The sequence below is a fragment of the Oncorhynchus keta genome, chromosome 12, assembly GCF_023373465.1.
Source record: "Oncorhynchus keta strain PuntledgeMale-10-30-2019 chromosome 12, Oket_V2, whole genome shotgun sequence".
Lineage (NCBI taxonomy): Eukaryota > Metazoa > Chordata > Actinopteri > Salmoniformes > Salmonidae > Oncorhynchus > Oncorhynchus keta.
The window spans coordinates 32,902,592-32,928,409 of NC_068432.1; the positions used below are offsets into that span (position 1 = coordinate 32,902,592).

General features: G+C 43.4%; 1 pseudogene; it reads left to right on the plus strand.

Moving 5' to 3' along the window:
* The first annotated feature begins 15,131 nt into the window (after nucleotides 1-15,131).
* Nucleotides 15,132-20,387, plus strand: LOC118391375 (protocadherin gamma-A8-like; annotated as a pseudogene).
* The last annotated feature ends 5,431 nt before the right edge of the window (nucleotides 20,388-25,818 follow it).

The following is a 25,818-nucleotide window of genomic DNA, read 5'->3' on the forward strand; positions in this document are numbered from 1 at the left end:
CGCTGAATATGACCAGTGTCAGTAAACATAGGCATAAAAAGTAATAGTTAATCATGAAAGCTCTAGATAACATGTAAACAGCCTAACCAACTCTGCTAGGGCGAGTAAAATGGTCAGTGAGGTATTCTCTCATTTGCGTCTGGAAGTAGCTAGCTTGCAAGCTAGCCAACCTTCGCCAGTTAGCTTGGTTGGGACAAAGGATGAGCAGCCTATTCCCCATCATTTATCAGTGCAATTTTGACGGCCAACGAAAAAAAAAAAGTTTGAGAGGTTTTATCTAATGTTACTTTGTTAGATTTTAGCTCATCTTGCTCTGGCTAGAATTAGTTGTTGATCTTGTTGTTCTTGATGTGTATACAGGGAAATATAGCCTACCTTTTTATGATTGTTTACCAACTGGCAAGTTTATTCACTGACATTTTCAACCTCTCCCTGTCTGAGTCTGTAATGCCAACACGTTTCAAACAGACCACCATAGTCCCTGTGCCCAAGAACACTAACCTGCCTAAATGACTACGGATCTGTAGCACTCACGTCTGTAGCCATGAAATGCTTTGAAAGGCTGGTTATGGCTCACATGAACACCATTATCCCAGAAACCCTAGACCCACTCCCAATTTGCACACCAACAGATCCACAGATGATGCAATCTCTATTGCTCTTTCACACCTGGACAAAAGGAACACATATGTGAGAATGCTATTCATTGTCTACAGCTCAGTTTTCAACACCATAGTGCCCTCAAAGCTCATCACTAAGCTAAGGACCCTGGGACTAAACACCTCCCTCTGCAACTGGATCCTGAACTTCCTGATGGGCCGCCCCCAGGTGGTGAGGGTAGGTAAACAACACATCCGCCACGCTGATCCTCAACACAGGGGCCCCTCAGGGTTGTCTGCTCAGTCCCCTCCTGTACTCCCTGTTCACTCATGACTGCACGGCCAGGCATGACTACAACACCATCATTAAGTTTGCTGATGACACAACAGTGGTAGGCCTGATCACCGACAATGATGAGACAGCCTATAGGGAGGAGGTCAGAGACCTGGCCGTGTGGTGCAAGGACAACAACCTCTCCCTCAACGTGATCAAGACAAAGGAGATGATCATGGACTACAGGAAAAGGAGGACCGAGCACGCCCCCATTCTCATCGATGGGGCTGGGGTGGAGCAGGTTGAGAGCTTCAAGTTCCTTGGCGTCCACATCACCAACAAACTAACATGGTCCAAGCACACCAAGACAGTTGTGAAGAGGGCCTGACAAAACCTATTCCCCCTCAGGACACTAAAAATATTTAGTATAGGTCCTCAGACCCTCAAAATGTTTTACAGCTGCACCATCGAGAGCATCCTGACGGGTTGCATCACTGCCTGGTATGGCGACTGCTCAGCCTCCGATCTCAAGGCACTACAGAGGGCAGTGAGTACGGCCTAGTACATCACTGGGGCCAAGCTTCCTGCCATCCAGGACCTCTATACCAGGCGGTGTCAGAGGAAAGCCCTAACAATTGTCAAAGACTCCAGCTACCCTAGTCATAGACTGTTCTCTCTGCTACCACATGGCAAGTGGGACCAGAGTACCAAGTCTAGGTCCAAGAGGCTTCTAAACAGCTTCTACCCACAAGCCTGAACATCTAATCAAATGGCAACCCAAACTATTTGCATTTCCCCCCACCCCACCCTCTTTTACGCTGCTGCTACTCTCTGTTATTATCTATGCATAGTCATTTAATAACTCTACCTACATGTACATATCACCTCAATTACCTCGACACCGGTGCCCCTGCACATTGACTCTGTACCGGTGCCCCCTGTATATAGCCCCGCTATTGTTATTGACTGCTGCTCTTTAATGATTTGTTATTCTTATCTCTTACTTTTGTTTTTGTTGGTATTTTCTTAAAATTGCATTGTTAGTTAAGGGCTTGTAAGTAAGCACTTCACTGTAAGGTTGTATTGTATTCGGCACATGTGACAAATACAATTTGATTTGATTTGTTTGATCAATAGGACTGCACATTTCCTGAATTTAAGAGGACTCCCATGGTATTTAGCTATATAATTGCAGAAATCCATTCAAGTGTATTTTGTGGCTTTTGCCGAAATGCCTTTTAATGATCTAAGGTTGTGCTGTTGCAACTGCCTGTAAACACACAGTCAAAATGAATGATGGCAGGCCCTTCTGGTAAATTGCTTGTTTGCATATTTGCCTACTGTATCTCGGATTGGCTATGGTGCACTTGTCTGCGTAGAGTCTGGTCCTGGATGAGACAGATGTTTTATTTACTGCACTATTAGCCCATACAAACACATTGAATAATAGTTTCACAACATGGAACAACAGATAGTCCCCCCCCCCAAAACAAATCTAAAGGAAGTTTGTTCTGAAGTGTCTTTCCTATATCCGAGAGCTATAAGAAAGATCAGGAAACAATTATTATTATTATTATTATTTATTTATTTATTTATTTTGACATGTATTTAACACTTTATTTTGGGAATTAAACGGTCTCCATATATACTTCCATTCATTTTTTCAACTGGTACCGGGGGGACCTTCAGAGTCTTGTGAGGTCTGTGGGCATCCTAGAGCAAAGCACAATCATGCTCGTGAGTCTCACCTTTCCGCAGAGGGGACATATTAGTGTGTAGCACAAACTGTTCGGAGGCTACAGACCATTATGTGAGAAGGCCAATTTTCGTGATGTCTCACAGTCTGACAAACACCGCTCTAGCTCTGTCAGTTTTCACCGCAGATGCGGAAGTGCGACATCGGCGGATGTGGTATATTGAGATGCATCCAATGCAAAACAACACATATCTCTAGATTAAATTGACAGATTCTTATGGGGATTCTTTTATTATTCGATTTCCGAAATGGGAAGACGACCACATGGAAATCTCTGCTATTTTCCCCTTGCAATAGCTAGGCTACAATATCAGACCAAATTAACGTTCGTTGGGGTAGACCTAAACTGTTAAATTATATTTACTGTGCTTAGATGTTTGTCCTCGTGGCCTTTGTTTGCAAGTTAGTTAGGATGCAGTAGAGATGATTAGTGTAGATCAGATGTTATTTCTGATGCTAAACCCCTCAGATGAAATACATAGTTGTATGATTAACAGGGCTGGGTGGCATTAAGCCTATGTTCAGAAACCAAGGCTATCCACCCAGTACCTACAGACTGAAGGACTTCTAGAGGCTTAAGCAATATTGTTATAAACCAAAATCAGGTTTGACCCTTTTGTAATTTTAATATGTTTCTCTATTAGGTGAACATATGTGATCTATTAGCAGAAACAGTTATTTAGCCTTTTACCTTTGACTCAATAAGAACAAGGTTTCAGTTTCAGATGTAGGATGAGATATGGTTCTGAATAAAAAGCAGAATCAGATATACACCTCCATCACCACAAGCCATAATATACCAGTGAACTAATGCATCAGTATAAGAGTGCTGTGAGAGACTCATGGTCTTAAAACGTTCCATATGGGGCTGCTGGGCCTGTGTCAGACTGAGCTGATACACAGTACTGGGCCTGGCACCACCAACACACTTTCTGTCTTCTTTTATTTGAGCTGTCATGCTTTACCTGACACCTGTGCTGTGATTGGATAACCTTTTGTCCCGGAGAACAAAATTATACTTTTCACCCTTGCCTCGCCCTCTCTATGTCTGCCTCTGTATGTGTTCAGTAGTAGTCTCACGCTCCAGACACTGTTATTTTTGTAAATGTTGAAATATGGATAAAAAAAACAAAACAATGGAAAACTGGACCCATTTTAAACAAGCTAAATCTCCGCAGTGCGAAGAAAGATGAATGCTCTTTTTTCTGTTACAGTGTGTAAGCCATTGTTCTCCCTTCTGTTACTTCAGAATAGTGCACATTATGCATATACTGTATGTCAGGCCGAGCACAGTATCTATCTCATAGAGTAGTTTTATGTTTTACATGTGTCTGTTGGTATCTAGCAAGATGTCCATCTCATCTCAGTACATATGTTCAATATCAATATCAGCACACTCAGCAAGTCCCTGTGCCAGAGAACTGTGTTTCAGGTTATTGTTGGGATACATGGGCAATTCTCTCTCTCTCTCTGTCTCTCTGTCTCTGTCTCACTCAATGTCTCAGACACGTGCACAAACAAACTGTCTTGGCTCATACTCTGTCTTTCCAGACTTTGAAGGGAGTTCAGACATCGAATATAAGACAGGTCCCCACCAAAACAAAATATCAAACTTTGAGTTAGAATAAATAATATCTCTCCCACCCTTTCTTTCTGCCCCCCACTCCCATTTTTCTTTCTGCCCCCCACTCCCACTTTTCTTTCTGGCCCCCACTCCCATTTTTCTTTCTGCCCCCCACTCCCATTTTTCTTTCTGCCCCCCACTCCCATTTTTCTTTCTGCCCCCCACTCCCACTTTTCTTTCTGTCCCCCACTCCCATTTTTCTTTCTGCCCCCACTCCCATTTTTCTTTCTGCCCCCCACTCCCATTTTTCTTTCTGCCCCCCACTCCCATTTTTCTTTCTGCCCCCCACTCCCATTTTTCTTTCTGCCCCCCACTCCCATTTTTCTTTCTGCCCCCCACTCCCACTTTTCTTTCTGTCCCCCACTCCCATTTTTCTTTCTGTCCCCCACTCCCATTTTTCTTTCTGTCCCCCACTCCCATTTTTCTTTCTGCCCCCCACTCCCATTTTTCTTTCTGCCCCCCACTCCCATTTTTCTTTCTGCCCCCACTCCCATTTTTCTTTCTGCCCCCCCACTCCCATTTTTCTTTCTGCCCCCCACTCCCATTTTTCTTTCTGCCCCCACTCCCATTTTTCTTTCTGTCCCCCACTCCCATTTTCTTTCTGCCCCCACTCCCATTTTTCTTTCTGCCCCCCACTCCCATTTTTCTTTCTGTCCCCCACTCCCATTTTTCTTTCTGTCCCCCACTCCCATTTTTCTTTCTGTCCCCAACTCCCATTTTTCTTTCTGCCCCCACTCCCATTTTTCTTTCTGCCCCCCACTCCCATTTTTCTTTCTGTCCCCCACTCCCATTTTTCTTTCTGTCCCCCACTCCCATTTTTCTTTCTGCCCCCCACTCCCATTTTTCTTTCTGCCCCCCACTCCCATTTTTCTTTCTGCCCCCCACTCCCATTTTTCTTTCTGCCCCCCACTCCCATTTCCCTTCTCTGTGTTATTTCATTCTTGGCTGGAGGAGAAGTATGTGCACTTATTATGTGTTTTCCATGGTAGCCTTCCCTCTGGAATAGTTTAGCAACAGAGAGTGAAAGGGTGAGCTTAAGTGACAGAGAGACATAATGAGGTATAAGGAGACTGGGGAGACATTGGGCTGAAAGAGATGGACTTATCTTACCTGACTATTCTGGTGGAATACTTCTCTATATTAACTGCCTAGTTTCAAACACACCATCCCTGTACTTAGATACATCTATTGATTGGCTATCTACTGACAATATTTTAACAAACCTGTCTTCCCTGCCATGTCCAACTCTTTCATTCTAACTGGCTGTCATTATAATGCACACACACACACACACACACACACACACACACACACACACACACACACACACACACACACACACACACACACACACACACACACACACACACACACACACACACACACACACACACACACACACACACACACACACACAGGCACTCCTGGACTAGGGGTGAGAAGTCTACCAGCAGCAGATGAATGATAAATTGGTTAGTGTGAGAGATATGAAAGAGATAGGAGATTATGTTATGAAATCTAAGTGTGGAACCGTGCGTTTGCCTCTGCATGACCATGACAAGAGGAATAAGCTGGACTGATCTAAACCAGCCGGTTAGGCAGGAAACACAACCCAATCTAATGGAAAGATTTTACTTGCTATTTGCTATTTATATTTATATAACTTCAAACAAAAAGGAGAAGGAAAATATGCATTTTATGAATTGCAAAAAAAGTGTAGTTTCTTTGAGCTTTGTGGGAAATGTGTTTAACATTCAGACAGGGACGTCTACCGTGGCAGCTTGAATTCCCTGACCCTGTTTGGTCTTGGCATAGAGGCCTTTTGTCAGTCATCTTATAAGAGCCACAACATGATTGGCTAAGGGCTGCTGGCACCCGCCCAGTAGAGGAAGAAGTGCAGTGCTGCTTGGCTGTGAAGCTGTGTTGTTGAACAGCACTGTGCTCTGGGGTTGTGTTGAAGGCCTGTGTTGTGGCAGAAGGTTGCCCTGTGTGTTCAGGAGGTGGTATGGTTTGGTCTACTCAGAAATAATATAATACTCTGCCACTGTGTGGTTGGCCTCTAGGGTTGTAGTGTGCTCCGGGAGTTGTGTTGCTGGACTGTGCTGGGCTGTTTTGTTGCCAGTGCTGTGATCTTTGGTAGAACAAGACTTTTACACAGATGTAGGATCTTCATTTGACCTGTATTGTCGCAGCAAAATAATCCTGCAGCAAAAGGATTTTACAGTTTAGTCCATAATATTGCTTGATTGATGGTTAGGCTATTAGCTGGTCAAAAGGAGGCTACATGAAAAGTGGAATACTGTTAATATAACCAAACGTGTTTTAGTGCAGATTTTCAGTGAATTTATGTAAATCATGAAGCTCATCTACATTTTGTTGCTGAAAATTCTCAGCAACAAAAGAGTGATCAAATGAAGATCCTACATCTGTAGGCCAACATGTACAATACACAGAGCGATGTATGCATATACATAAATAAATAATGGCATTTACCACACGCTTTTATCCAAAGCAACTTACAATCATAGAAACACAGAGATACTGTAGGCAGATGGATATCGCAAAAAGGATGAATTAGAAAGAAATGAGTGTGAATAGACAATGCAAATTAAGTTTCTGATTTCCCCAGAAATAAGCCCATTGCAAATGATCCCATTTGGAGCAGTTTAGCGGTACGTAATATTGGAAAAAGAAGAATGAGTGAGTACTACATATAAACAACACTCACCTCTTATATACACAGCATGATGTACTAGCATAATCAAACACTGCATGCTGATGGTTGTTTACAGCTGGTCATTACAAAATGTGGCAGTTCAACTTAACCACCTGAGGTAATGTGCAAAAAATACAGTGTGAGAAAGTAGGAATGACTGCGTGTATATTTTATGTATCTTAGGTCGATGGTTTAATTTCACATCTGTTCTGTAGCATTCAGAACTTTAGAGGAACACCCACAAACACCCCCACACACCCACACTGTGCAAACACAAGGTCACTTTTGATCCTGCTCTATACCTTCCCCCCTCTTTTGTTGGCACTGAGCAATATGTTGTTTATGATGCCTCCACCTGGGTAAGCACTCATCTCTCTCTCCAGAAAGACTGTAAACCCCCAACCAACACACACGCCATTGTTTTTTCAGGATATATTCACAACACTGAAATGTAATATGTGTCAAAGGTAACATCTACATGGGCAAGAAAAAGTATGTGAACCCTTTGGAAATACCTGGATTTCTGCATAAATGTGTCATCAAATTTGACCTGATCTTCATCTAGGTCACAACAATAGACAAACAGTGGATTTAAAACTAATAACACATAAACAATTACATGTTTAAATGTCTTTATTGAACACACTATGTAAACACTCACAGTGCAGGGTGGAAAAAGTATGTGAACCCTTGGATTTAATAACTGGTTGACCCTCCTTTGGCAGCAATAACCTCAACCAAATGTTTTCTGTAGTTGCGAATCGGACCTGTACAGCGGTCAGGAGGAATTTTTGACAATTCCTCTTTTCAAAACTGTTTCAGTTCAGCAATATTCTTGTGATGTCTAGTGTGAACTGCTCTCGAGGTCCTGACACAGCATCTCAATAGGGTTGAGGTCAGGACTCTGACTGGGCCACTACAGAAGGGGTATTTTCCTGTGTTGAAGCCATTCTGTTGTTGATTTACTTATGTGTTTTGGGTCATTGTCCTGTTGCATCATCCAACTTCTGTTGAGCTTCAATTGGCAGACAGATAGCCTTACATTCTCCTGCAAAATGTCTTGATACACTTGGGAATTCATTTTTCTGTTGGTGAGAGCAAGCTGTCCAGGCCCTGAGGCAGCAAAGCAGCCACAAACCATGATGCTCCCTCCACCATACTTTACAGTTGGGATGAGGTTTTGATGTTGATGTGCTGTGCCTTTGTTTATCCACACATAGTGTTGTGTGTTCCTTCCCAACAACTCAACAGTAGTTTCATCTGTCCGCAGAATATTTCACCAGTAGTGCTGTGGAACATAAAGGTGCACTTTTGCAAACTTCAGACGTGCAGCAATGTTTTTTTTTGGATAGCAGTGGCTTCTTCCGTGGTGTCTTCCCATGAACACCATTCTTGTTTAGTGTTTTACGTATCGTAGACTTGTCAACAGAGATGTTAGCAAGTTCCAGAGATTTCTGTAAGTCTTTAGCTGACATTCTAGGATTCTTCTTAACCTCATTGAGCAGTCATCTTTGCAGGACAGTCACTCCTAGGGAGAGAAGCAACAGTTTGGAACTTTTTCCATTTATAGACAATTTGTCTTACCGTGGACTGACAAACATCAAGGCTTTTAGAGATACTTTTGTAACCCTTTCCACCTTTATGCAAGTCAACAATTCTTAATCTTAGGTCTACTGAGATATATTTTCTTTGAGGCATGGTTCACATCAGTCAATGCTTCTTATGAATAGCAAACTCAAATTTTGTGAGTGTTTTTATAGGGCAAGGCAGCCCTAACCAACATCTCCAATCTCGTCTCACTGATTAGACTCCAGGTTAGCTGACTCCTGACTTCAATTAGGTTTTGGAGAAGTAATCAAATCAAATCAAATCAAATGTATTTATATAGCCCTTCGTACATCAGCTGATATCTCAAAGTGCTGTACAGAAACCCAGCCTAAAACCCCAAACAGCAAACAATGCAGGTGTAAAAGCACAGTGGCTAGGAAAAACTCCCTAGAAAGGCCAAAACCTAGGAAGAAACCTAGAGAGGAACCGGGCTATGTGGGGTGGCCAGTCCTCTTCTGGCTGTGCCGGGTAGAGATTATAACAGAACATGACCAAGATGTTCAAATGTTCATAAATGACCAGCATGGTCGAATAATAATAAGGCAGAACAGTTGAAACTGGAGCAGCAGCACAGTCAGTTGGACTGGGGACAGCAAGGTGCCATCATGTCAGGTAGTCCTGGGGCACGGTCCTAGGGCTCAGGTCCTCCGAGAGAGAGAAAGAAAGAGAGAATTAGAGAGAGCATATGTGGGGTGGCCAGTCCTCTTCTGGCTGTGCCGGGTGGAGATTATAACAGAACGTGGCCAAGATGTTCAAATGTTCATAAATGACCAGCATGGTTGAATAATAGTAAGGCAGAACAGTTGAAACTGGAGCAGCAGCATGGCCAGGTGGACTGGGGACAGCAAGGAGTCATCATGTCAGGTAGTCCTGGGACATGGTCCTAGGGCCCAGGCCAGTTGAAACTGGAGTAGCAGCATGGCCAGGTGGATTGGGGACAGCAAGGAGTCATCATGTCAGGTAGTCCTGGGGCATGGTCCTAGGGCTCAGGTCCTCCGAGAGAGAGAAAGAAAGAGAGAAGGAGAGAATTAGAGAATGCACACTTAGATTCACACAGGACACCGAATAGGACAGGAGAAGTACTCCAGATATAACAAACTGACCCCAGCCCCCCGACACATAAACTACTGCAGCATAAATACTGGAGGCTGAGACAGGAGGGGTCAGGAGACACTGTGGCCCCATCCGAGGACACCCCCGGACAGGGCCAAACAGGAAGGATATAACCCCACCCACTTTGCCAAAGCACAGCCCCCACACCACTAAGTAATTAGCCTAGGGGTTCACATACTTTTTCCAACCTACAGTACTCTGTGAATGTTTAAATTATGTAATCAATATAGACAAGAAAAATACAATAATTTGTGTGTTATTAGTTTAAGCACACTATATTTGTCTATTGTTGTGACTTAGATGAAGATCAGATCAAATTTGATGACCAATTTATGCAGAAATCCAGGTAATTCCGAAGGGTTCACATAATTTTTCTTGCCACTGTAGTTTCTCAGAGCAGTGAAGATATTCTTACATGAAATGTGCTCAAAATAGAACAAGAAAGGAAAAGAGAAGATGGATTGGCAGGAGCAAGGAAATTAAAGGAGACAATAAGGAAATAGACAATAGAATATCGGCGTATAAAATAGGATAGAAGGCCTTTAATGTCTCCAGTGACATATTCCCTGTTGTGTCCAACTTCAGCATGTGCAATAACTATATCAATGCTGTGCAGACACAGTTGAAGTATGAGCCTAATAGTGAAGGATTATAGTTGAGCTTTTGGGTAAAAACACACAAAAAAAACTGTGTTGCGATTGGAGACACACTCAGACATTGGATGGGTTATTGCATGCATCCCTTGTTTGAACACAGGAGTTTGAGATGTATTCCATGTACATAGATAGAGCATGTTCTCCGATGCACCATGGGTGTTAATTCAATCAAGTAACATTTCACAATCCTCATTTTTCACACAAAAACATAGGCTGCTGGGTATAAAAAGTGTGGTGGAAAAATGCACACAACAGTAAGGGAATAGGACAACAGGTGAGCATTTGTCCTTGGATAATAATCTCTAATCTGTGGCCTTTTTCAGGGTTCATTGGAATGCCTTAGTATCAAAGAGTACATTAAGGTCACTAGACTGTAGTTGCGTTGGAGTACCAGGAAGTGATATTAACGTGAGATAATGAACACTGCTGACAAACAGCCAGGTGAGACTGATGTAGGCACCAGTGCTGCCACTTTGACGAACACAGTGGAACTGCACATCAATTAGCCAATCATCCAAAACTACTGTAGTTCTGCAAGCCACACCATTTTACAGTATGTTATGCCAGACCTTTAGAAGTCTGTCCATATTCTATCTAACCGTTCCCATATCTTTATTAACTAACTTCTAGTTCGCAAAGATATCTTTATGAACTATCCCAGCTGTCATCTGTACTTCCTACTGAAAGTGACCTTACATAACACATGTTTTGATCCACCACCATGCACTCTAACTTTGCGTGCGAGCTCTGACTGTGAAGGGGTGAGACAGACACTCAGCACTTTCCTATTCATACAGAGTATATGCCCTTTTTCTGTGGGAATCCTCTGGTTTACACAACTGAGTAACAGGTGCTGTGTCTGCCCCTATAGTCCTCTACCCTCTATCCCCTCCTTCCTTGCTCTCTCTCTCTCCCTTCTGTACTCTTCATCTTCCCCACTGCGTTTGCCATCACCCACTATCCTTCTCTTGCCCTCTGCCTTTCCCTCTCTCCTTACCAAGGTATCTCCTTGAGGTTCTTCTCCTCTTTTCAGACACCCTCTTCCCATTAGACACTGACATGACAGCATACATTGAACATGAGTGTTAATCCTGACATTCCCTGTTTGTGGCACCCTGCTCCATCTCTCCAGAGAGAGAGAGAGATAGAGAGAGAGAGAGCTTCCCATTGACTCAGACTAATTATATCCATATGTAAAGTCTCTGTCTCCATCTACTGGCCTCCGCATGTACTGAAACGAAATACTGTATCATGCATTTGCATCTTCCCTTCCTGTAAATTCCTTTGAGCACCGCTGCCTTCACCAAAGGTAGGCTGTACTGCTTTTTGACTTTGTTACATCAGATGGCGGAGAGACAATCGTTTCCCCCTCGCATTTCTCACGGTCACTTGTAATCTCATAGCAAGTAACACACTACCAGCCAGTAAAACGTTGGAATTATTGATGATAATTTCTATAAATATAATTTGAAATTAAAGATTAGGATATACACTGATTTTACCCAGGTTTACCACGTCTGCAGCTTTACAGGTTTGCCATAATTAGGACCAAGACCAGATGGGTTGATCCCCCCCCTTTACTTTTTGTATTTGTTTCAAAATGTGTGTGTGTAGGTGTGTGTAGTTGTGTGTACAGTGCCAGTCAAACGTTTGTGTACACCTACTCATTCAAGGGTTTTTATTTATTATTTACTATTTTCTACAATGTAGAATAATAGTGAAGACAATAAAACTATGAAATAACACATTTCCACATTCTTGTCCTTCTCTCAACCAGCTTCATGAGGTAGTCACCTGACAGGTGAGCCTTGTTAAAAGTTAATTTGTGGATTTTTTTCCTTCTTAATGCGTTTTAGCCAATCAGTTTCAGTTTCGCAAAAACCATCAAACACTATGATAAAATTGGCTCTCATGTGGAGGGCCACAGGACAGGAATACCCAGAGTTTCCTCTGCTGCAGAGGATAAGTTCATTAGAGTTAATTGCACCTCAGAAATTGCAGGCCAAATAAATGCTTTGCATAGTTAAAGTAACAGACACATCTGAACATCAACTTTTCAGAGGAGACTGCGTGAATCAGGCCTTCGTGGTCGAATTGCTTCAATGAAACTACTACTAAAGGACACCAATAATGATAAGAGACTTGCTTGGGCCAAGAAACACAAGCAATGGACATTAGACCATGTGGTAATCTGTCCTTTGGTCTGATGAATCCAAATTTGAGATTTTTGGTTCCAACCACCGTGTCTCTGTGAGATGCAGAGTAGGTAAACGGATGATCTCCGCATGTGTGGTTCCCACCGTGAAGCATGGAGGAGGAGTTGTGATGGTGTGGGGTGCTTTTCTGGTGACACGGTCAGTGATTTATTTAGAATTCAAGGCACATTTAACCAGCTGGCTACCACAGCATTCTGCAGGGATACGCCATCCCATTTGTTAAAGACTTTTTGGTTACTGCATGATTCCATACGTATTATTTCATAGTTTTGATGTCTTCACTATCATTCTACAATGTAGAAAATAGTAACAATAAATAAAAACCCTTGAATGAGTAGGTGTGTTCAAACTTTTGATTGGTACTGTATATATATTTCTTAGTATTTTGAATATATGTTTTGGTTGTTTACTTTAGTGGGATATTACTTATTTGATCTTTAAATATATCGAATTTCCATGTCATTACAATAGTTATTCGTTTTAGCCAGTCATTTCATTTTAATAGGCTATTTCGAATGAAGGTGTTGCAGTAGGCCTAGCCTATGCTGTGCAACCTATTTGGAAAATTGAGGATCAAATAAACATGATTCATATTTGTAACTCAACCCTAAAATGTGAACGAAACCTTTTGAAATATGAAATAATGCTATTACAAATGTCCCATGGACAATACAGGCTAACTGTCTTTTAACGTTCACCTGATATATATTAGTTTAATTGAACTGAACTATGATCGCCTGTCATTTTATCTCTCGTCCTGTAGAATTTGGGCTAAATAAACAGTTTCGCTGGATTTTATTAGTGAAAAAGATTATGGTGGCGTGGTGATCAAACTGAAATCAGAGCAGTTGTCGATTATCCCTATCGGAATACTGGGATTGAGCCAATTAACACACATACGCACACACACACAAACACACGCACACGCTAGCGAGCATCACAATGCTGATCAGAGGCAGCAACCTCCTCCCAACACCCCTCCCTCTTCTTCTTCTTTCACTCACACACATTCAAAGACACTCCGCTAGGGCAAACACAACGGCTCCACTTTGAGAAGGAAAGATATGATTATATACAGAATAACATAGATGTAAATGTGTCTATTTTCTATCTGAAACCCTTATAGGTTATGGAGTGCGTTTTGGACATGGACTGCGTCGCTCAGATGGACCTCCGAGGCGCGAAGAAACGGCTGGCGGGGACATGGCAGGTGACATGCCTAGCTCTCCTGGATTTTGTTTGAGCTCAGAATCGCTATTCAATCATGAGGAACTGGAACATGTGGTTTAAATTGGAAATATAGCCGAGGATTTGGGCTTTGGTTTCTACGTGGAGAGACTGTGCGCAGGTTCAGAATATTTGAACATCTTGGTCATGTTCTGTTATAATCTCTACCCGGCACAGCCAGAAGAGGACTGGCCACAGGGATGATCGACATGGACAAAGATTTAAGGTGACAAAACAGAGAACACTGGCTGGAACAAATGCACCGATGGAGGTGCATAACCACTGTCAGTAGCTAGCTATATTATAAGATATGTGGATGACAGCAATCTATGGATGTCTAAATCAAAAATATAATCTACAGGTACAGGTTTCTTCCTAGGTTTTGGCCTTTCTAGGGAGTTTTTCCTAGCCACCGTGCTTTTACACCTGCATTGTTTGCTGTTTGGGGTTTTAGGCTGGGTTTCTGTACAGCACTTTGAGATATCAGCTGATGTACGAAGGGCTATATAAATAGATTTGATTTGATTTCAGGCACAAAAAAAATAAAAAATACTTTGAGACGAATTTAGAAAATTGTATTTTATTTGTAAACTAAATAATTGATGGAGAGGAGCTATGTGAACAGTCTCTCTTGCTCTTTCCATTTGCCATGGTAATCGAAAAACCTTTGGAAATATTAAGGGTTGAGGTGGATATTTTAGATGTAAACGATAGCTCTCCCAGTTTTCCGTGGAGCGAGTTTAATCAAGATATATTCGAGGTGGCGGTACATGGGTTTGGAGTCAATTTGTATTGAATTCAAAATAAAATAGACAAACCGTCACTCCAAAACGAGCGGACCAATGGAGACTCATTGTCTAGGCCTCCCTCTAAACTCCGCCCTTAACGGGAAAAAATGGCAACAACTCGCAATCGAAAAGAATGGCAGTGAAAACAAAGAAACAGACATCGAAAGCAAATATACGAGTAGCGTAACCAAAATGTTGTACATTTATTAAATGTTTTATTTAACCTTTATTTAACGAGGCAAGTCCGTTAAGAACAAATTCTAATTTTATACATGCCGGCAAGTGCGTAGGCAAAATGTATTCAATAGGATTGGTTGCTGGGAAAGTTTAACCGAAAAAAAAATTGCATTCGTTTTCAAATATACTTTTTATCATTTGTCATAGAGTTTTGTTCTCGCTTTAAAATGATTTGCCTACACGTTTTTGGGTTGTTTGGTTTTTGATTTCAACATCCATTATTTCACCCGTCCTCGAAAATATAATGCTTACATTCTCAACTTTATTTTTCATGTTCACGATTTATTTTGAATTCAATACGTAGGTCGTGAAATTGACCCCATAACCGTGTCCCGCCTAGCGTTAGCAGTACGTTTGCGGAGTTGGTCCTGGAGAGCCCGTTGGACACAGAGGAGCAGAATACGCACCAAATTGTGCTGACTGCTGTGGATGGAGGCTCGCCAGAGAGGTCCAGGACAGCGCAGATCAATATAACAGTTATAGATGCAAATGACAACACGCCTGTGTCCGAACAGTTTTTCTACAGAGTGAAGCTTGTGGAAAACGCACCGAAGGACACTGTTGTGATTAAACTAAACGCATCGGATTTGGATGAGGGTCCAAACACGGAAATCACATACGCTTTCAGCGGGCATGCACCCAGTGGCTGTGCACTGTACGGTTCTGGTGATATCATAGATGTGAATGACAACCTCCCGGAGGTGATTTTGACATCAGTGTCCACACCTGTCCAATAGGACGGACCACCCGGGACTGTGATAGCTGTCATTAGTGTCATGGACAAGGAAAATGGGAACCTTGACTGTGAAATTACAGATCATGTCCCAGCTCCACTCCTCTTTTAAGAATTATTACACTTTGGTAACTTGTGATTTTTTTGGGACCGAGAGACCATTTCTGACTACATCACTCTCACAGCGCGGGACATGGGCGCGTCTCCCTTGTTCACAATGACAACTATTTTAGTGCACCTGTCAGACATGAATGACAACGCACCCCGATTCAAGCAGCCATGATATACTGTATATTTGAGAGAGAATAACGCACCAGGAACCTCCATTTGTTCGGTTACTGCCCTGGATCCAGATTCGGAACAAAATGCCTATCTTTCTTACACTATTCTGGAAGGTGATATACAGGGAATGCCGGTGTCCACCTACGTCTTCATAAACTCAGACAATGGAAATATGTACGCCCAGCGTTCTTTTGACAATGATCAGCTAAAAAACGTTACAATTTTAGTCCAAGCACAAGATTCCGGTTTCCCTCCCATGAGCAACAATGTTATTGTGAATGTCTTTATTTTTGACCAAAATACGCGGTGCTTAGTAGTGTCGCTGTGCGCTATCTCGTTCACGTTTCTGATGGCTATTATCGTTTTGGCCCGGATAAGGGCATACAGGGACCTTCCATTCGAGGATTTAATTTCTCTCTTAGTGGATGCTGCGTGTTCCGATCTGAGGAGTCTACCGCTGATGTGATCAATAAGTCCTACCTGAATGTGCAGAAAACCACAGGCACCAAAGGATCCACGAACTGCGACGAGGCAAAAATGCAACTGCCCCCTTTCACAGGCACACTTCAAGATGTGTCTGACCCAGGAATCATCATAGGACGATTTCATGTTCCTAAAGCCATGCATCCCAATAACTGCAACTCCACAGAAGGATAACACCAAGGGCACAGACGACAGACATCGAGTTGGAACGCACAGGACCTCCGCAACCTGATAGTGAACAACGGAGCAATTACTCCGAACGATGTATACTGTTTCAAACGTAATCACATCAGACAGACACATTTTACAATCGTAATGCATAATTTTATTTGTATCCTGTTTCGGTGGTTGTCATGCTTTTTCAACAAATAAGAAGCATTGCAAATATAGGAGAAAACGAATGGAAAACAATTATGCATGAGTCAGAAACGCTGTACCTACGATTAACTTATAAAGTTATCTTAGAGACCGACCAAATATTGTCAGTCATACTATTAGAATTATGCGTGAAGATTCTATATTGAAGTGGAGGGAGAAGAAAATAGCCGACTATCAGGAGCGAGTGAGACTCGAGTTTAATCATGGGCCTAGACCTAGATAGCCTCTCCACTAATCATTTGAATATAATATAATTGTATATTTTATAGACTTATATAAAGAGAGAGGTCATGTGAAGTAATCCGTATCATAAGCAAAACAACGTGTTGTATAGTTTAGCTAATTACCTCAACAATCCAACAATATCAATTTGTTTGCTAAAGAATAAACTGACGTTTCAAGACCTTTCGAGTTAGTAGTGCAAGACGTGTGGAAATCATATATTAAAGATAAAATAATGAATGCATCCGAATATAACTAAATTCAAGTAATTCAAGTACTACATCATAAAAACAAAATGCTGATTTGCATACATATATTTGCAATTACTGACGGGATGGTGGCTCACTTGCAACTTTAGATAATCTGCCTCTTCCTAGGGATGCTCCATTGTGCCGCAGGGGGGCAATAGCTGCATACATGGGTATATTAATGAACTTGTAGTGTATTGCATTAATAATGCAAGAATGAAACAACTGTACTGCCCGTTTTCCTATTCGTTGTAGTACTAGTGTGTATTTCTTTCTTCCAAAGAGCAATTTAAACTATCAATTGCATATTAAATAATGTAATGTTTCTCACAGAATAATATTTATTTTCTGGCAATTATTTGTAATTAATGTGGTCTATCATTTCTGCTGTATTGCTAACCTTACTGTTTAAATGTTTCCTCTCAAGCAAGCGAACATTGACTGGACATTTGTGAACAATCGCTGAAATTCACACTGTAGGGCATGTTGCTATTGCAGAAATCACAACACTAACCAACACTTTACTATGTGATTTGTTTTGTTAGCAGACTGCAACCTGTCCACCCAGGAAGGAGAAGTTGGGAGTGTTGGAAGTGTAGGAGGTGTTCCAACCCGTACGTGGACTCTAAGGTACACCCAGCCCCTATCTGCACAGCGACCACCTGACTACCAGCCCAATGTCTACATCCCTGGCATGCTGTCTGGCTACTGTACACTGAAGCCTGTGCCCAGAGGAGAACTGAACTAATGTTCTACATTTGGAAAGAAGAAGAGGTCCGTCCGTCTCTAGCTATGACCCAAGCTTGAGCAGAGAGAGGACAATCTGATCAACGGTGACTTTTCTAAATGAATATAGTGGGACAGACTGTGCATACAATTCAAGGTCATTTTGTGGATGCTCACTAAATATTAATATCAACAACCCATAAATTATAACCCTCTGTGTCTGTTTGTATCCATGCTCCTTTGAACGTATAATGTACAACATTACACCATAGTATTTTGTGTCAATACAGCAGTGTCTGTGTCATAATGCTATCCCTTTTCATTCATATCATGTGCAATCCTAGTTTAGGATGAGGGTGATGATGATGATGATTGTACAGTTATAATGGCAATTATAGCCACTTATGGTGAAAATGATCTAAGGATATACCATCTGCAGATTATGCATTGCATTCCGTGAGGCAATAATTTACAGGCATGCACAGTGCCTTCCAGATTTTGTTTTACATTACAGCCTAATTCTAAAATGTATTTTAAAAAAAAAATTCTCATCAATCTACACACAATACCCCACAATGACAAGGCGAAAAGAGGGTTGTAGAAATGTTCAATGTATAAAAAAAAAAAACTGAAATATCACATTTACATAAGTATTCAGACCCTTTACTCAGTACTTTGTTGAAGCACATTTGGAAGCAATTACCTCCTCGAGTCTTCTTGGGTATGATGCTACAAGATTGTATTTGGGGATTTTCTCCCATTCCTCTCTGCAAATCCTCTCGTGCTCTGTCAGATTGGATGGGGAGTGTTGCTGCACAACTATTTTCAGGTCACTCCAGAGATGTTTGATCGGGTTCAAGTCCGGGCTCTGGCTGGGCCACTCAAGGACATTCAGAGACTTGTATCGAAGGCACTCCTGCATTGTCTTGGCTGTATGCTTAGGGTCGTTGTCCTGTTGGAAGGTGAATGTTCGCTCTGGAGCAGGTTTTCATCAAGGATCTCTGTACTTTGCTCTGATCATCTTTGCCTCGATCCTGACTCGTCTCCCAGTCCCTGCTGCTGAAAAACACCCCCAAGCATGATGCTGCCACCACCATGCTTCACCTTAGGGGTGGTGCCAGGTTTCCTTCAGACGTGACACTTGTCATTCAGGCCAAAGTGTTCAATCTTGGTTTCATCAGAGCAGAGAATATTGTTTCTCATTGTCTGAGAGTCCTTTAGGTGCCTTTTGGCAAATTCCAAGTGGGCTGTCATGTGCATTTTATTGAGGAGTGGCTTCCGTCTGGCCACTCTACTATAAAGACCTGATTGGTGGAGTGCTGCAGAGATGGTTGTCTTTCTGGAAGGTTCTCCCATCTCCACAGAGGAATTCCAGAGTTCTCTCAGAGTGGCCATCGGGTTCTTGGTTACCTTCCTGATCAAGGCCCTTCTCCCCAAGTTGCTCAGTTTGTCCGGGAGGTCAGCTCAATTAAGAGTCTTGGTGGTTCCAAACTTCTTCCATTTAAGAATGATGGAGGCCACTGTGTTCTTGGGGAACATAAATGCTGCAGAAATATTTTGGTACCCTTCCCCAGATCTGTGCCTTGACATTATCCTGTCTCGGAGCTCTACGGACAATTCCTTTGACCAAATGGCTTGGTTTTTGCTCTGACGTGCACTGTCAACTGTGGGACCTTATATGGACAGGTGTGTGCCTTTCCAAATCCTGTCCAATCAATTGAATTTATCACAGGTGGACTCCAATCAAGTTGTAGAAACATCTCAAGGATGATCAATGGAAACAGGATGCACGTGAGCTCAATTTCGAGTCCATAGCAAAGGGTCTGAATACTTACTTAAATACTTTTATTTTTTATAAATTATTTTAAAAAACATTTATCAAAACCTATTGTGTGTAGATTGCTGAGGAATTTTTGCAATGTAATAAATTATAGAACAAGGCTGTAATGCATCAAAATGTGGAAAAAGTCAAGGGATCTGAATATTATTTTGAAGGCCTTATATCTCACATTGTTTTACTTTATACCTTTATGTTTGACCTGTTTGGCTTCATAAACATTTCTATCATGTATACAATCAGAGATGTATGCTGATTTAATTTGATCAATGGGGTTAGGACGGGTATACTGGACACACATAGCCTTATGATTCAGTCTGGGACGTAGACCTGCAGTGTGGCGCTGCCCATGCGATATTGTGCTGAATTTACTCATAGACAATTGCTGTGATGTTAACATCTATGATTATTGCATCAAAAGTTAGTAATTCTATTATCGGTTGCCCTGGGATTCACAGAGACATCCCACTGGGCACACCACATAATTTCAATGTGGAAATTTGGGGGTAACACTTTATTTTAAGGGTCCGTAATAAACCATTTATAACACAATTATAAGGCCTTTACAAACAGCTTGCTCACAATTTATTAATAATTTCTCCCACATTTGTAAATACTAGTAAGCTAGTTATTCACACATGTATATAAAGTTACTTTAACATCATGTGTTGTGTGCTTGTTTGTTTTTTTACCAGGTACAGAAGGAATGTCTACCAATGGCATGTCTATGTTTTTGACTTTACTAATGATAAGTAAATGTTTTTTTTAAATGTGGGAGTAATGATTAATAAATGGTGAACTTAATTTATTAATGCCTTATAAGTGGTTTTACGACAGACCCTTAAAATAAAGTGTTGCCAATTTGGATCATATTTGGTTGAAATGTTTCTCAATGCGATAAAAAGCACAATAAAGTAGATCCAGAACAAACTCCACGTAGCCAGGCCAGCGTGGTGAGGTGGAATGGACCGCACTGGGCTGTGCTGGCGAAACGGGGGTATCATGCGTAGGGATGGTGCCATATACCGGCCCGTGGAGACGCACTGGAGACCAGATGCGCTGAGCCGGCTTCATGGCACCTTGCTCGATGCCCACTCTAGCCAGGCCGATACGAGGCGCTGCTATGTAACGCACCGGGCTATGCCTGCGCACCGGGGACACAGTGCGCCTCACGGCATAACACGGTGCCTGCCCGGTCCACCTCTCTCCACGGTAAGCACGGGGTGTTGGCTCAGGTCTCCTACCTGACTTAGCCACACTCCCCGTGTGCCCCCCCCCCCCAATAATGTTTTGGTGCTGAATCTCGTCCCAGCTGCGCTGCCGTGCTAGCTCCTCATAATGCCGCCTCTCGGCTTTAGCTGCCTCCAGCACTGCCTTGGGGTGGCGATATTCTCCCGGCTGTACCCAGGGTCCCTTGCCATCCAAGATCTCCTCCCAAGTCCAGGAGTCTTGAACCCGCTGCTCCTGGGTACTACGCTGCTTGGTCCGGTTGTGGTGGGTGATTCTGTAATGCTCGTCTGTGATGGAAGGTGAGGACCAATGCGCAGCGTGGTAAGTGTCCATATTGATTTAATAGAATAAATGAACACTCAACAGAAAACAATAAAGCGACAATGAACAAAACGAAACAGTCCTCCTGTATGGTGAGTACACAAAACACAGAACAGAAAATAATCACCCACAACTCAAGGGTGAAAACAGGCTACCTAAACATGGTTCTCAATCAGGGACAACGATTGACAGCTGCCTCTGATTGAGAACCATACCAGGCCAGTGAAGACCGGTAACCCACCCAAATGGCTGTAGCCTGGGGTTTTGACTTGCTTGTCACGGTGGTGCCTCTGGGTTTTGGGTGGCACAGTAAAAGCACAGGCAGCTGCTTTAATGCCCTCCCCATTTCAATAGCATTCATGGCACAACAAAGAGCCTCTTTGTCATAAACACCACAATCATATATTTTCTTGTAAAATCTCACCTGAAAAGAAAAAAATGAAAAGTATTTTAGGAACGGTGGAGAATTGACCCCCAATCTGGCCCTAACCTAACTCTAACCCCTATTCTGACCCTAAGCCTGGCCCCTACTCTAAATCTGACCCCTAACCCTGCTAACTGGGGGTTAGCTACCTATGCTAGCAGACATTAGCTTATGTTAACTAGCTGGATAGCATTTATTTCACCTCAAACGTTCTGCACATATTGAATCATGTGTTGTTATTTATACACACATGCATATATATATATATATATATATATATATATATATATATATATATATATATATATATATATATATAGTACCAGTCAGTTTAGACACACCTACTCATTCAAGGATTTTCTTTATTTTTTATTATTTTCTACATTGTAGAATAATGGTGAAGTCATCAAAACTATGAAATAACACATATGAAATCACGTAGTAACCAAAGAAAGTGTTAAACAAATCCAGATATATTTTATATTTGAGGTTCTTCAAACCAGCCACCCTTTTTCTTGATGACAGCTTTGCACTGTTGGCATTCTCTCAATCAGCTTCACCTGGAATGCTTTTCTAACAGTCTTGAAGGAGTTCCCACATATACTGTGCACTTGTTGGCTGCTTTTCCTTCACTCTGCGGCCCAACTCATCGCAAACCATCTCAATTGGGGTGAGGTCAGGTGATTATGGAGGACAGGTCATCTGATGCAGCACTCCATCACTCTCCTTCTTGGTCAAATAGCCCTTACACAGCCTGGAGGTGTGTTGGGTCATTGTCTAGTTGAAAAACAAATGATAGTCGCTGTTCCTTTTAGAATATCCGTTATTGTCATACAGACAGAAGAAATAACTGTGGCTTGATATCGACATCAAGATTTATAATCACATTTCTGGTGCGTCATTTAAAACCGTAGCCTAAATCTTACAATAAATATCTGCATGCTCCATTTCTAAAAACAATAAGTGAGCTACATCTTTAAAAAAATGGATTTATAAACTTAGTGCACACCATAGATGTCACGTCTAATCAAGGTGGGTGGAATCAGGCGCAGAGAGCAGATAGTGATATAAAGTTTATTCTCCGGTGAACAAAATAAACACAGTCAACCCAAATATACACAGGGTGAAATTATCCAACACAGGATAACAGACTAACCGGAGAATAAGAAACACAATAACACCGACAGACGAAATTAATGACAAAATAAACAATCCCGCACAAAACAAGGGTGGGACAACCTACATTATATACAGACACTAATTAACTATACAACACACAGGTGAAACCAATCAGACAAAACCAACAGATACACACACGAAAAGGGATCGGTAGTGGCTAGTAGGACGGTGACGACGACCGCCGAGCACCGCCTGAACGGGCAGGAGAGCCAACCTCGGCGGAAGTCGTGACAGTACCCCCCCCCCTGACGCGCGGCTCCCGCAGCGCGCCGCCACCGTCCTCGAGGACGACCCGAGGACGAGGTGCTGGGCGATCCGGGTGGAGGCGGTGGAATTCTATCAGGAGAGAAGGGTCCAAAATGTCCCTCACCGGAACCCAGCATCTCTCCTCCGGGCCGTACCCCTCCCAGTCCACGAGGTACTGTAGGCCCCCCACCCAACGTCTCGAATCCAGAATGCCTCGGACTGTATATGCCGGGGGCCCATCGATGTCCAGAGGGGGCGGAGGGACCTCAGACACCTCACCTTCTTGCAGGGGACCAGCCACCACCGGCCTGAGGAGAGACACATGAAACGAGGGGTTAATACGGTAATACCTAGGAAGTTGTAACCTATAACACACCTCGTTTATTCTCTTCAGGACTTTGAACGGCCCCACACACTGCGGCCCCAGCTTCCGACAGGGCAGGTGGAGAGACAGGTTTCGGGTCGAGAGCCAGACCCTGTCCCCCGGTGCAAACACGGGGGTCTCACTGCGGTGCTGGTCAGCGCTCCTCTTCTGCCGTTCTCCCGCTAACCGTAATGAGTCCTGAACGGCTTTCCAGGTGTCCTTGGAGCGCTGTACCCATTCCTCCACCGCAGGAGCCTCGGTCTGACTCTGATGCCATGGAGCCAGGACCGACTGGTAACCTAACACACACTCAAAAGGAGACAAGTTAGTAGAGGAGTGGCGTAAGGAGTTCTGGGCTAGTTCGGCCCATGGAACATACCATGGGCCGTGCGTCAGCTTTGGTGTTTTGGGAGCCTGGCCGATATGTGAGGGTAAACTGGAACCTAGTAAAAAACATGGCCCATCTAGCCTGACGTGGATTTAGTCTCTTAGCTGCCCGGATATACTCGAGATTACGATGGTCAGTCCAGATGAGAAAAGGGTATTTAGCCCCCTCAAGCCAATGTCTTCACACCTTCAGAGGCTTGACTAAAGCTAACAACTCCCGGTCCCCCACATCATAGTTTCGCTCCCTGCTGGGCTGAGCTTGCTCGAAAAGAAAGTACATGGGCGGAGTTTGGATGGCACGCCCGAGCGTTGGGACAGCAGGGCTCCAACCCCAGCCTCGGACGCATCCACCTCCACTATGAACGCTAAAGAGGGGTCCGGATGCGCCAACACGGGCGCATTGGTGAACAGCTCCTTCAGACGACTGAAAGCTCTGCCTGCCTCTGCTGACCAGCTCAAGCGCACCGGTCCTCCCTTCAGCAGTGAGGTGATGGGAGCAGCCACCTCCGGTAGTAATTGGCAAAGCCTAAAAACCGCTGCACTTCTTTCACCGTGGTCGGAGTCGGCCAATTACGCACGGCTGTAACGCGATCATCCTCCATCACCACCCCGGGGGTGGAAATACGATACCCCAGGAAGGAAACGGACTGTTTGGAAAAACTCACATTTCTCCGCCTTGCAATACAGGTCATGCTCCAGTAGTCGCCCAAGTACCTTACGCACCAGAGACACATGCTTCGCGCGTGTGGCAGAATAGATCAAGATGTCATCAATGTACACTACCACTCCCTGCCCGAGCAGGTCTCGGAGAATCTCATCTACGAAGGATTGGAAAACGGCTGGAGCATTCTTCAACCCGTATGGCATGACGCAGTACTCATAATGACCAGAAGTAGTACTAAATGCGGTTTTCCACTCATCTCCTCCCCGGATACATACCAGATTATACGCGCTCCTCGGGTCCAGTTTTGTGAAGAATCGCGCCCCGTGAAATGATTCCATTGCCGTAGCGATGAGAGGTAGTGGGTAACTAAACCCCACTGTGATGGAATTTAGACCTCTATAATCAATACACGGACGCAGACCTCCATCCTTCTTCTTCACAAAAAAAGAAGCTTGAGGAGACGAGTGATATGGAGGGCTGAATGTACCCCTGTCCCAGCGATTCGGAAACATATGTTTCCATCGCAACTGTCTCCTCCTGGGACAATGGATACACGTGACTCCTAGGAAGTGCAGCGTTTTCCAGAAGGTTTATCGCGCAGTCCTCTCGACGATGAGGTGGTAATTGGGTCGCCTTCCCTTTACTGAAGGCGATTGCCAAATCGGCATATTCAGAGGGAATGCGACTACGGTGGAAAGTTGGTCTGGACTCTCCACCGTAGTCGCACCAACGGCAACTCCTATACACCTACCTGAACACTCCTCTGACCACCCCTTAAGAGCTCCCTGTCGCCAGAAAATCACCGGGTTGTGTTGAGCTAACCAGGGAACCCCCAACACCACTGGAAACGCAGGTGAGTCTATAAGGAACAGGCTAATCTGCTCCCTATGATCACCCTGCGTTACCATGTCCAGCGGCACCGTAGCCTCCCTAATTACTCCTCACCCTAATGGTCGGCTATCTAAGGAGTGCACGGGGAAAGGTCGATCTAACGACACCAGGGGAATCCCTAGCCTTAACGCAAGCCCACGATCCATAAAATTCCCAGCTGTGCCTGAATCGACTAGCGCCTTATGCTGTAGAGAGGGAGAAAACCCAGGGAAAGAAATCAATACAAACACATGACCGACAGGAAGCTCTGAATGAGTTTGGTGCTTACTCACCTGGGGTGATCGAGCAGTGTTCCGCCTGTCCTCCCGACTCCTAGACGAGTTCCTCCAGCACCGGTCGGACGTGTGCCCTCGTCGACCACAACTGGTGCAGGAGGACAATCCTCCTCC